Source organism: Mustela putorius, unplaced genomic scaffold (genome assembly GCF_011764305.1).
Source record: "Mustela putorius furo isolate JIRA1106 unplaced genomic scaffold, ASM1176430v1.1 tig00003853_pilon_pilon_pilon, whole genome shotgun sequence".
Taxonomy (NCBI): Eukaryota; Metazoa; Chordata; class Mammalia; order Carnivora; family Mustelidae; genus Mustela; species Mustela putorius.
In genome coordinates, this window is record NW_025422005.1 from 53,737,265 (window position 1) to 53,749,636 (window position 12,372).

A 12,372-nucleotide genomic window follows, 5' to 3' on the forward strand; every position below is an offset into this window, starting at 1 on the left:
CTTGTACTCTAGTAGGTTAACTATCTGTTACATTTTTTTTTGAAGATTTTATTTATATATTTGACAGAGATCACAAGTAGGCAGAGAGGCAGGCAGGATGGAGGGGGGGCGGGGAGCAGGCTCCCCGCTGAGCAGAGAGACTGATGCAGGGGTTTGATCTCAGGACCCTGAGATCATGACCTAAGCCGAAGGCAGAGGCTTAACCCACTGAGCCACCCAGGGACCCCATCTGTTAAATTTTTATCCATTTTTATAAAGCTGCATTATCTGCCAGGCCACTTGATGTTTTTTTCCTTATTCCTAAAACAGCATTCCTTTTAAGCAACAAGTAGAAGCCAACACACCTTTTATTTTAGTATGACTTTTTGTATTAGGGTCAAATATGGCTTGTCCTATAACTTTGAGATCTGTGCTAATTTCCCATTATTCATTTAGAGCATTTTGACCAGTATAGTTCCTTGAACAGACATGTTATTACCATAGAATGAGTATTACTTAACTACAGATTGAATATATATTTTAGAACCAAAAATGTTGAGTTCCCCATATAGGTCCTTGTAATCTCCACATATATTCTGTTTGAGTATGTGCATTTTTAGGCAGAAGTCAAATACGTTGTCATATTTTTGAAATGTAAAGAATTACTCTTCTCAGATAATTCCTTTACTACTCGTATTGATGTTATGACAGTTATTCAGTGGATCACTCATTCCTCAAGTATTTATCGCCATATTATTTTCCAATTGAGAGTATAGGGGGAGCATCTGTGAAAAAGAAAATGGTGACCTGGGGCATTGTCAGGCAATGGGAAATACTAGTCTTAACTCAGGAGCAAGATTAGATGTAGAGATGCTGATTTGTTAAGTCTTGAGAGATAAAATGAATTTTTTATAGCTAGAGAAATAGAAAATCCTGAAAGGAATTTCTAGAATGAGAAAAGGACAACATTTGAAAGGAGGAGGAAGACAAAGGAGAGTGAAGACAGTGGAGCATGAGCAGCTCTGATGGTACAGGAATAAGGAGACCGGTGTTAGGAAAGATGGAGCGCTTAAGGTTTTCATGCTACAGATAAGTCAGCTGAAATAAGGGCAGGGAATGTGAATCGAGTCTGGCAATTAGGAGACCAAATTTTAATGCCTTTCCATTACTCCCCTTTTTAGCTCTATGAATCTAGTGGTCAAGGTTCCTAGATGGGGGATACTCCTACATTATGTAGTACTGTTGAACTTAAAGCCATAGCTGCTATCTGGTCACTTTGGTTTCCTTTTGTCAGTAAACCAGTGAGCAAAAAAGAAGTTGCCATATTGACAGGGTTAGTGGACTCTAATCATCAAGAGAATATAAGACTACTGCTGACTAATGGAGATAGGAAGCACAAATATCCCAAACAGGTCACAGAGTAATGTGAGCAAGGCCACTTCTGCTTCTATACCTTCCTTCCCTGACACATACATTCTCCTGCCCTAGGCTTTATAACCATATAATGGTGACTAGTTTAAAGTGTGGACCTCATTCTAGAGGGTAATGCCCCATCCTACAATGGTGTCAACCCCACTCTGGCACCTCAGTCACAACTTTGAGTCCATTACTTTCCTTTCTAATGGAACTTCTGGATGGTGTGGTGATAGTAGGATCAGGGTACAGGGCCTCAGTCATTTCCTTTCTACCATTTTGCCTCTGCTGTAAAATGATCCCTTGGTCCAAGTTAGTATTATGTGGGGTTCCAATCTGGTCATCATATACTTTAATCCTGGGATAGTGGGCTGGCTGAGATACTCTGGGTGAGAAAGGCAAACCCAGACCAAGCATGTATGTTTGTCCTGAGTAGATTAAACACCACTATTTCTTGAGTGAAGGGTGTCCTGTGTAATCAGTTTGCTACCAAGTAGTCTGTTAGTCTCCTTGAGGGATGATTTCTGCATTGTTCTCTGTTGCTGGCAGACCCAATAGTGAGCAGCAGTAGTTCACCAGATAAGCTTTCAAGAGGAAGAGTCCATTATGCTGTTAGAGCCATTCATATTCTCCATCTCTACTACTTTGGCAACTCTGTTCATAAGACCATGGATGAGTCTACACGGTGCCCAAGTGCAGAGACTAGCTGACATTTACTGGCCAAGTCATCTTTGTTTTTAAGGTTTTCTCTGCAGTGGATTCTCTCTGGTTGGCATGAACATGCCATAGGACAGTCTCCACACTTGGCACCCACTCCCATAGGCCCACCCACATGCTTCCTACCTAGATCTTCTTATACCTAGTATTCAAATCTTACTTGTTTCAGGACCCTGAAACTCAGCCCAGTCATTAGACTATATATATATATACACACATATATATATGTGTGTATTATAGGCCACTTCTCTTTTTCTTTCCCTAATTGATATTTTTCAGGGCTATTCTGTAGTGTAAGAGCAATTTATTTTCAGCTTGTACCCCAGTACTGGCCCCCATTCATGTACCGATCTTGAACTTTTCCCTCCTTCATCAGCTGGTCCCAGAGAAGCCTCCATGTGTACATAGGTGTGAAACAGGAGAGAAGCATTGCTGTAGGAGAGAGAGATGACATGGGAATTAGGGACATATTTGTGCCATTCTCTTTTACTCTCTGGACCACTCAGATTTGATCCCAGCTGTGTCTCATCCCTGTTCAGATACGTGGCTGCTGGGGTCACCTGACCTTATGATTGGTTGGGTCTGTTAATGTCACAGGTATGCTGGTAAATATTTAATAATTATCTATGAAAAATACCACCCTAATTTGTAGCATTTGCTGAGTTTTGTGGTATAAATATTCCTACCATGGCTGATTTCAAGCTGCCAAAGTAAGGTCACAGGGAGATGTGCTGGTAGAAACTCATCTCTAGCATATCATGATATCCAGCTGATAATAGAAGTTTTGGCCACTTGATGTCGCTTGGGGCATCACAGTTTGATGGTCAGTTTTTCCTGGGGCCCAGTTTCCTGCTAAGAGTGGTTTGTCAATAGTTTTTACTTTCCTGCCACAGATGTCATCACTTTCTCTAGAACCCTAGCAACGAGTACTTATATAATATATTTTGCTACCACAGATAATTCTAGTTCTATGAGTGAAGTGGATCAAGCAACAATCCTAGACCTTATGCAGAAGGTTTCCTTGCCTTGGGCTCCACTCAAGACTAACAGCTTTCGACATCATCTGACAGATGGGTCATGGCAGTATTTCCAAGCATTTATTTTCAAGCTGCTTCTCAGACCTAAAAAAGCCTGTTAAGCATTCTGGTTCTTTTTTAGTGCTAGGCGTTGCAAAGTAATAACTTATCCTTCACTTTTGAATATCCCATGATGCCCAGAACACTGGACCCCTAGAAACTTTGCCTGTGTGGCAGGCTCCTAAATCTTTCTGGGTTTTGTCTCCTTCTGGAATATGCATGTCTTTCTGAGGTGTCCAGAGCACTTGCTACTTCTTACTCACCAATTACAAGTAACATGACCTCATCAATATAGTGGGCCAATGTGGTTATCTCTAGAACATTCATCTGGACGGAAGGCTCTTCTGACAATATAATGACAGTGCACAGGAGAACTGATGTAGCTCCGGGGCAAGACTGTGGCATGCACTGTTGTCTGTCCACGTGACTGTGAGCTGCTTCTGATTCTTCTTCCTTGATAAGAATGAAAAAGAAAACATTTGTGGGTTCAATGGTGACCTGCCAAGTAGTCAAGACTATTAATCTGCTCTGGTAAATGTACCTGGTATATTTCGTAAAGCAGCTATAATTGAGGTGAATACTTGGTTAGCTTGTGGTGGTCAATTATATAGTCTCTTGTAGATTTTTTAATTACCACAGGGACAAGACTGGTATATTAATAGAGTCTTACTTGGAACCACCATTCCTACATCCTTTAAGATTTTGAGAGTGTTACTGATTTTTGCTCTCTCTTTGAGATGTTATTGTGGGTTGAACTGCATTCCCCAGAAGATGTTTCGAAGTCCTAACCCCTTGTACCTGTGGATGTGACTTTATTTTGAAAGAACGTCATTACAGATGTAATTGGGTAAGATGGGGTCATACTGGAGGAGAGTGGGCCCTGAATTTAATGTGACAGGTGTCCTTAGAAGAAGACGGAAATTTAGACACAGATACAGATATTCAGGGAAGATAAATAGAGGGAAAACAGACTGCAGCAGAGACTGGAGGAGTTACGCTGCCCCGAGCTGAGGAAAGCCTGAGGGCTGCCAGAGCTGGAAGAGGCAAAGAGGGATCCTCCCATAGAGACTTTGAACAGAGTATGGTCCTGCTGAAAGCTTAGTTTCAGACTTTTAGCCTTCGGAACTGTGAGAGAATAAATTTCTCTCTCTCTCTTTTTTAAGGCCTTATTTATTTTATATTTATTTATTTACTTATTTATTTTTTGACACAGAGATAAAGAGAGAGAGCACAAGTTGTCAGAGAGGTAGAGAGAGAAGCAGGCTCCCCACTGAGAAGGGAGCCCCACGTGGGGCTCAGTCCCAGGACCCTGAGATCATGACCTGAGCCGAAGGCAGACGCTTAACAACTGAGCCACGCAGGCACCCCTAAATTTCTCTTTTAAAGCCACCCAGTTTGTGGTACTTTCCTATAGCACACCCAGGAAACTATGGAGGACTTAATGGCAAGTGTTCACATCTGCCAGTTGCAAAGTATGTTCATTCCAGTTACACATTTGGAAACCAGGGAAATGACCATGACAATGACCATCAGGACTCTCTATAAGACAAACACAGTTGGAACTCAGTTTCTTAGCTGACTTCCCTATACCTCTCCCCTTAATTGAAACTCGTGATGGTGGTTAGGATCTTTGGCTAGCAGTTTAATCTGTATGCAGTAGTTTTGAAAAATCTGAGTAATTGCAAGATCTTTCCTTTTCTTTAGTTGATGTGTTCTGGGTCAGAGAACACAACTCTTCGTTGGGGGTGGCTGACCTCAAACTTTTGCTCATGTGTCCTTGGTCCCCATTGCCTGTGGGTGTGGATACATGTATATACACATGTATGTATGTACTTTTTTTTTTCTTTTTAAAGATTTTATTTATTTATTTGACAGAGACACAGTGAGAGAGGGAACACAAGCAGGGGGACTCGGAGAGGGAAAGCAGGCTTCTGGCAGAGCAGGGAGCCTGATGCAGGGCTCGATCCCAGGATGCTGGGATCATGACCTGACCCGAAGGCAGACACCCAATGACTGAGCCACCCAAGTGCCCCTGTATGTACTTATTTTGGCTGTGTATCTGTCTTGCTCCTAAGGATGAAATGATTTATAAGCCATTTCCATAAATTTCTGTGGGTCAGGCCTTTCTGACTCATTCTGGATTTGTCACAGTTTATAGTAATTCTGTCTACCTTCTAAGGGGTGTATGCTGCCACTGATGTCTGCTATTCTTGGGTTCTCTCATCCCCATTGCTATTAGGGAATGCACATAATATCTTCTGTCATTATTCCTAGCTTATTGAGTGCTGTGATGTCTTTCTAACCTCTGTGCCTTGATAGAGGGAGTGTCTTCTGTGGCTTCCTAAGGAACATGGTCTGCCACAGGGATTTTGCCTAATAGAGTGGACCTTATGCATGCTTCTCTGAGCTTTCAAACTCTTTCACCATATATTGATATAGGAGTTGTGGCATCTCTATGTTGTTTAATAAAGGCTTTTGCCTTTTTCAGGTGTCCTGGGGTCGTTCATTCCAACAGGCTATTACAACTGGCATCAGGGCCTTTTCTGGGCTACTAAATCCTGTATCACTGGAAAGTACCACCATACCGACAACTCACTCTAATTCAGCTTTATTGTCTGTTCCTCTTCACCTAGCCCCACCGTAAACCATTCCTATTTCCTCAAGGTAGCATCTTTTTTTTTTTTTTTTTAAGATTTATTTATTTATTTATTTGATAGACAGAGATTACAAGTAGGCGGAGAAGCAGGCAGAGAGAGAGAAGACAGCAGGCTTCCTGCTGAGCAGAGAGCCCGATGCAGGGCTCAATCCCAGGACCCTGGAATCATGACCTGAGCGGAAGGCAGAGGCTTTAACCCACTGAGCCACCAAGGTGCCCTGAGGTAGCATCTTTTTAGGCATATACTTTCTCTTTTGCTTTAGCTGGCTCAGCACTTCCTAAATCAGTTTATACTGCAATTTGACTTTAATTATGAGCCAAGAGAGGAAGTGAGGCAAATCATGGAAAGGGCAAGAACTATCTTCTAAGAGCCTTGTCCTCATTTGAGGCCTTTGTAGCATTTCAGGTATGTGTGTGTGACTAGCTCTATCTTCTCATAAAGGGGGAACCAACCGTTTCTTGAGGCTATAGGATTCAGAATTTGAGGACTAAGGATTTGAGATTTCTTTCCTCCCTCCCTCTCTCTCTTTCTTTCGAGAGAGAGAAAGCAGAATGGGGCAGAGGGAGAAGGAGCGAGAATCTCAAGCAGGCTTCATACCCCAGCATGGAGCCCGATGCTGGGCTCGATCTCACGACTATGAAATCATGACCTGAGCCAACCGAGTCATCCAGGTGCCTCAGGATTTGAGATTTGTGACTGTGTCTCCACAGATAATCCCTTCAAGTGTCAGCTTCCCAGTTCTTCCCTCTAGGGCCCTGAATGTGTGTTAGAGAGTGGCCTGGGCTGGGATTCAGCCTTTCCTGAGTCTCTGCTAACAATTCAGTCCTGTCCCTGTTCTGTGACTGCTGTCCCACTGAAGGAGCAGAACTGTACTCTATAAGCTGCCGTGGACTCTCTTACTGTCCCACTTTGATTTAAATTGTTCATTCATAGGCCTGAGCTTACCATTTTCTCTCTTCAATCATGGTACCTAGCAACAATAGCCAATTCCACAGTTCCCAGTTATTATGTTTTCATACCTCTAAAACACCCAGGGTTTTGTTGCAGTCATTACGACCTCTTCCATGTGTATCCTGTCACAGGTTGTCATAGGTGGGAGCCAAAAGAATGCTCTAGCATTCCAAGGACAACCCATGTTTTACTTATTTCCGGTGATGGGATTCTCGATCCAGCTGGGAAATGACCCAATACCAGGATTCCCGTATTTAGAGTATGCTTCCCGGGAACACCTATGGTATCAACTGTCTTAGGTTGGGTTCCTTAGAACCAACCTGAGATAAGGATTCTTGCTTAAGTGCTTATTGGGAATATGCTCTCATTAAAAGGGAGGTGAAGGAAACAGAACAGGGCAGGAAAAATGGCAAACATGGATGTGTTATCAGTAGAGATTAGGTTCAGTCTGATCCCACAAGATACTCCAGAGGACAAATGACAGGACAAAGTGAGTCTCATGGGGACAAGTGGGCTGACCTTTTGTATTCCATGCCAGCAAGTCATTGGCCGAGTCAGCCCTGATTGGGGTGGGGAGAGGTGTAGTTTCTCAAGCAAGTCGCCCCCCCACTCGGTCCAGGGAAATCCTCTGTATTTTTATTTCCAACAATCACAGTGAATGGGACAGCCATGCACCAGCCAGAGGAGGGATGTGGGCAGTCACCAATAGCATTCAGCGTGGTATTTTTTTAGTTATTCTGTATGTAAGGTAAAAACAATGTATTTCTTTATACTGTTTAGAAATCTACTGTAGGCTTCACTAGGAAGGTTATATTTATCTTTCCTTCCTTTTAGTGGGATTACACTCAATCCCATTGATTATAAAACCCAAATATTCTTTTTGCTATCTTTGACTAAGGACCCTCACACCCATGAGATGTTCCCTCCCAGTCTGCTGTCAACAGTTAGGGTCCCCGCATTGGGAATGTTACATTTCCCACTGTGACCTGGATTTATTTCATCAATTTTTTTCTTTCCCCTTTTTAACTTGGCTTTTACTATATCATCATTGGAGTGAGAGATTACAAGAACAAGTTCTTTCAGATACATTGTCCCATTTGGAATGGATTTTTTTGCTTTCCTTGTGCAAGTGAAAATGTCTCTATACTAGTATACATTATTTCTGACAGGGGGCAAAGAATAAAAGAGGAGAGATGAAAAGGAGGATCCAAAAGTAAGGTACCAATGGTTGAGAATGAGATTTTTTATTTCCTATTTTTTTAGCATGAGTTTGGGAATTTGTGGTTTTTTTGGCCAGGAAAAGAAAGTAGATAGCTTCCGCTCAGGGCTTCAGTGTTCTGAAGGGTTTGTAAATAAGTCATTGCCTCTCCAGTTGACAGAAAGTAGTATGTGATTAGAACCATCCTGTACTTTATTCCCCAAAGCTCTGAGAACACTGTGGAATAAGAAGCCTGTGCTCTATGAACACCAGAAAAATGGCGGTGCACACTGATGTGCTTCGAAACCTGAAAATTCACATAAAAGGAAGACATTATGGCTGCTTTACATTAACCTCTCCAAAGTCTGCCCTTAAAGTTCTATTCATGTTATATCCCTTTTCACCCCATACATAAATCCCTTGTTCCAGCCTGGGATTCTTCCTCCCACTTGCAGCAATCCCTTTTCTTTTCTCCTCCCGAGATATCAAAATTTCACCCCTAATTCCGGTCTGAATCCCTGCTGTAGGAAGCAGATTCTGATACTCCAAAGTTTGACATCAGAGGCTGCGTCTCAGGTGGGGAAAACTGTGCCAGAAACCTGTGGACCTCACTCTTGTCTACTGAGACTCTCCTGCCTGAGGGGAACTCCTTTTCTTGGGATGGTGTCCTCAAAGTGTGGTTGCCAAGCCAGAGTATTAGCGTCACTAACAAACTTATTAAAATGAAGGGAATGGGTGCAAACCCAGTCCAATTAAACTGGAGACTCTGCCTAGGGGGCTCACCATCTGTGTGCTAATAAACATTCCGGGTAATTCTGAGATGTTGCTAAAGTTGGAGAATCACTCTCTGGGGACTCTCTTACTGATCACCTTTGATACCATTTTTCTGGTCTCAGGGAGTGTGCTTCCTCATTTACCACGTTAGACAAAAAAAAAACCCCTTCGTTGCCATGGCACTGTTGAAACAGTTCAACCAACTTTCCTAATGGTTTGTCCATAATGAAAGGAAAATGAATTTCTAGAGTAAAATGTAATTAGACACAATGATTCATAAAATATGGAAATGTGCTGGAGTGGTTTAAAAGTACCAGTTTTATAGTCAGACAAACTATAAACTTTGAATCCAGCTTGTTACTTAATCACCTTGATATTAAGGCATCTGTTATAGGATGATAATAGTAATGATCTGCCTTTTAGAGCTGCTGCAAAAATTAAGGGAGATGAAGAAGGTAAAGCAATTAGGAGAGCTCCTGACTCCTACAACGTGTTCAGTAAATGGCAACAAATTGGGTTTTGCTTAGTCATCCTCAGGACCTAGCCCCGCTTTGCAGTGGATCTCAGCGATGAGTTCTCGGGCCACCTCACGGGCCATGGAACGTTTTCATTGTTGGAATTCAGAAACTCCCCAAGCATGTCTAGGGTCCTTGGAGTCAAGGCCAAAAGAAATTCAGAGATTCTCTCTCCCAAATCTGACTCTCACAGTCCAAATTCCAGGTCATGGTCTCAATACCCTCCTATTATCCAGGCTATTGTTTTGGGAAAACATCAGACCCATCCCCACCATTTACAGGGCTGGGAGCAAGAGTACAAATTAAAGGCCCACACAGCATGTATTTATAGTCGTAATTTACAGAGCAAGCTAAAAAATGTTTTATCCTCTGTATAGGCAGGAGGACTGCCCCCACAGTCCCCGGAACCTGTGACTATGTTACTTTACATGGTAAAGGGACTTTGTAGAGTGATTAAGTTAAAGACCTGAGATAGGGAGATTATCCTGGATAATCCAGTCCCATGCAATCACCAGGGTTCTAGGGTCCTTGTAGGAGGGAGGAAGTAGAGTCTGAGAAAATGTGACAAGGAGCAGAAGTTGGAGTGGTGTACCGTGCCAAGAGCGAGGAATGCAGGCAGCTAGTAGACGACCGAAAAGCAAGGAAATTGATTCTCTTCTGGAACCTCTAGGTAGAATGCAGCCCTGGTGACCCATTTTGGACTTCTGAGCTTCAGAATTGTTTGGGTAATAGGTCTGTGTTGTTTTAAGCTTCTAAGTTGGTGATAATGTTTATAGCAGCATGAGGGAATCCATAACCCTCCTGCTTTCATAACCATGAAATATAAAAAATGTGGACGAATGCTTTTATAAGACTGCGTAGTGGTAGGGTCTCAGTGATGATTGAATTTAATGATTATTTTGTGTAGTGAATGGTCTGTGAATGACCCACTGATGTTTAAATGAATAGTAAAATGAATGCCTTAATTATTTTTTATTTCATTTCATTTGTTGTTCTTGCCTTTATTTCATCATTATGCAGTCTGTTGTTCAGAGAACTTGTTTTTAATAGACAGGCTTGCTAAATTAGACCACCTTCCTTGAGTTATTATAAGTTGCCTTTAATTTGGAGAAATTTGACTCTACCAGGGCAGTGGCAACTCAATTATCATTTAAACTCTAAATTTTAATTCTCTAAAGAATATTTAGATTTAGAAATAAACTATCAATTTATATATCTTGTTTACATATTTTAAGGGGATTACATATGATAAACTATTATGGTCTGGGGGGAAAAAAACCCCAAATATTTAATTTAAGGAAATAGATTACTGTCCAATATAGATGTGTTTTCTAACATTCATAAAATAATTTCTAGATTCATGGAGTTCTGTTTAAATTCTTTTTTTTTCTAATTTTTTTTCCAATTCCTGGGATGTTAAAAGAAAATGTAGAAAATAGAAGTATGATGCTTAATTTGTTCAAAACTTTCACTTCACTTGAAGTTATAGGATGACCCGGAGCGGCCAGAATATAGTTTCAGGCTTATTTGTACTCAAAGCTTCTCCTTCATTGTTACACAAATATTTTTACCTTCCTTTTCTAATTTTTTTAGTATTTTATTGGCAGGTCACTTTGGTACATATTTCATATGCAACTTTATTTTAATTTGGAAAATTTTTTTCAAGAAGTTTAAAAATGCTTTTTATTCTTTTAGAAATGAAGTAGCCAAACCCATTTCTGTGTAGGCGTTCTTGTAAAGCTTTTGCTAAATAACTGATAGCAAGCAACAATTCATATTAAATAATGATGAATCATCCCAAATTTAAAATTAATTACATTTTCACCAAGCATCTTGATTTGTCCCTCTTGAGGATAGTCTGTCATTTTGCTTATTTCTTTTTAGGCATCCTTTATCATGTTTAAATAAAATTATAAATAGCATTTCGTTGGCATTCCCATCATGTGCCAAGAGTGGTTTTGACGGTAAATTGGATATGTATCTTAATTAGATGTTTTAGTTTGGGGAGACCTGTACAATATTGTATGTACTATTTAAATTGTTCATACAGAGTCATCATTAACAGCCCATTTGTGACTGTATCTTCTTGTAATAAATTCAAACCATGCACTGGCTCTACCTGGCGCAAAGAATGCTTCTGGAATTTTGACCAAAATCTATCTTGAAAAAACTTTTCTTTTGCCAGCTGTTTAGTGCCAGTTTTGTAGGCCTATCCTCAATAATATTTCAAATTATTAAAATAAAATAAAAATATCTTTGATATTTTTGAGAATTTTATTAATTTTATTAAATAGTCCAGGAAACGATACCTATTAAAAAATTCTAGGGTTCTGTGTCTATCTGGTTGCCAATGTAAAAAAAAAAAATCTGTATCATGCGTTGTGCATTTTACATCCAGGTTTCCATATATACGAATTTATTGTTAATGCAGACTGTTTAAATTTGCAGAATGTTCCATAGTTTCCACGTGCAGCTGTTGAAAATACCGGTCCAGTTTGTGAGTACCTTGAAGACCATGAGCAAGAACAGAGAGAAGTGAGAAAATGGATGGTTTGCATGGCTGGAAAATGATATAGTATAAGAGACGCTAGGCACTCATTCTGTATGAGAGGATATATTTAAGTACTTTATCTTTTCTTTCACTGAAATCCTTCCCCCTACTCTGAAGCTATGTCTGTCTCAGTGTCAGTCACAGGCTGTAAACCTTTAAGTATTAAGACATAATGAACTTTTATTTTGAGCACTAGGACAAGAACTATAGAGAAGTGCTTCTCTGGGGCAAGGAGTTTATGAACTGCCCTCTAGGCACTCAGTGGGGCAGCACCCACCCTTTGAGGGGATATTCTGTTCTCGACCCACCAAACTGTGTCTTCCCCCCCGTTGCCTGCAGAAATTGATGGTGGCAACAAAGGCATAATCCATTACTACAGAATAATATAATAGCCACGTGGCCCTTCTATGTAGGCTAACACACACACACGGGCACACGCATGCACCCATGCACTGTGAAGAATTTAAATTGCTCAAGCTTGTGTTAATAACAGGGAAACTTGGGATTCAAGCCCAGGTTGGCTTCACACAAAGCTGGTTCT

At 40.9% G+C, this 12,372-nt stretch overlaps 1 protein-coding gene across 1 annotated transcript in view; it reads left to right on the plus strand.

Annotated features, from left to right (window-relative positions):
- The window catches only part of PDE4B (phosphodiesterase 4B), a 449,163-nt gene that overhangs the window by 28,500 nt on the left and 408,291 nt on the right, over nucleotides 1-12,372 (plus strand). The window lies entirely within an intron of this gene.